Here is a 1,972-nt window from a genome sequence, read left to right as displayed (position 1 = left end):
TACTTCACATTACTTTATTACTACTTAGAATATATAATAGAATTTATTTATTATTAATAATGTATGTATTATTTTATATTGATATACACATTTACAGAAAAGACTTTCAAAACACATCACCTGGAAATTATAATTGAATTTGAGGATTTACGTCCTTGCTTTAGTAATCAACAGAACTTTAGATAAGTTTGACTAAATGCACCAGGTACAAATAAACACACTACGAGGATGAATCCAATCCATTAATAATCATACAATTCCATATTCATATCAATCAAAATGCTGCCGGTTTGAATTTCAAATAAGTTTAATATAGTGTCACTCTTCAATTGAAATATATTTTAAACTGCATATAAATTATAAATATATATTTAAAGCATCGCATATATGCATTAACTTACATGAGAATCTTTAAAGTAATTTGTCATGTTAAAATGTTCACTCAGATTTTTATGATCAAACATGATTTTTCTTAAAGCAAATCTTCAGTTCTAATTACACCAATTTATTTGAATTACCTGTTTCTATACTAAATTACAGTTTTTCTAATTAAGTCCATTGACAAATTAACTTAATAAAACGCACATTTAATGCAAAATGTGTCGCAGACAAAATCAATATAAAATCTATAAAAAATTTGTATAAAAATATCCAAATGAGATTTGAAAATTGTAAATCACATGTTTTTTGTTTACATTTACTGCGTTCAATGCGCAACCAATGTTACCAAATACCTTAATATAAAATAAGGTGACGTCATTGTTTTAAGGCATTCCAACAATTTGAGACAAAATTATAAAATTTGGGTATCTAAATAGAAACCCATAGAATGGTTGAAATAGAAAATTATATATTAAATTATAATATAGATACTGTTGCATATAATTTCCATATAATTTCATATAAAAGTTTCATTTCAGGAGTTGATCAAATTCCAAAAGCATACAAAAGTCTGTGTACTCATTTATTTCGATATTAAAATATTTGGATTCAGACGACAGTTTTGATTGAAATTTTAGCAGGCAAAAATTTTAAACTAATACGGCGTTTACATTGGCCGAAAATGGCTCATTTTGAATGACTCATTTGAAAGTGTTTACATTCGTTGTATTTCATTCGTTCTCATGGTAACAATTCAAACTGAAATAAAACTACTAAACATTTGTTTATCTTTTTTTGTAAATATGTCAAAACAGCTTTTACAAACTGTCAAAATGCCATGAAGAGCTTTCATTTAGGGTATGTTCAATAGATTCCTTTGCATTTGGAACATATGTGGAATGCATTCGAACGTCATTCATACAGAATGTGAGAAAATTGCTCATTTTGTGCTTGAAATTTTATATGCAAAAATGAGCCATTCGATACTCATTTTCGATTTTTGACCAAAATGAGCCATTTTCCGCCAATGTAAACGCCGTATAACATCTGATATCAAAAGAACATCAATTCAAACGCCGTTCATTCCAATTCAAATGTCAAATTTATCAAACATCCACAATTTTAACTACTTTCACAAAATATTTAGTTCGCATATATGATAGTTCTGTTCCATGAGTTACTCCTAGTAAAACTCAAATAAAACACAAGTAAACTACATACTGAGACCTTAACACAAATAAATTTACGCTCTTTACACGGATTTTCATGGAACAGCTTTGTGTAAAATCTGTTGAGACCACCACAGCCGTGCAAATAAACAATACAAAAATTTAAATTCAAACCAAAACAGCTGATTCACACATCAACATAAATTTTTTTTCAAATAAAATGTACGAGTAAAGTCTGTGTAATATTTTGAAATTTCGACAGGGATGTTACGCTCTCTCAGCTGCTCTCATTTATTCGAAAATTTTCTTGTGGAACTTTAAACTCAAGGTTACTTTACTTGAGTTTTACTTGAAATGTACTGGAACATACCATAAATTTGGTGTTTATGTTTTTCCCAAATTTTACTTCTGCACAAATAATG

Source organism: Teleopsis dalmanni, chromosome 2, assembly GCF_002237135.1.
Source record: "Teleopsis dalmanni isolate 2A chromosome 2, ASM223713v2, whole genome shotgun sequence".
Lineage (NCBI taxonomy): Eukaryota > Metazoa > Arthropoda > Insecta > Diptera > Diopsidae > Teleopsis > Teleopsis dalmanni.
This window is presented reverse-complemented; position numbering follows the sequence as displayed.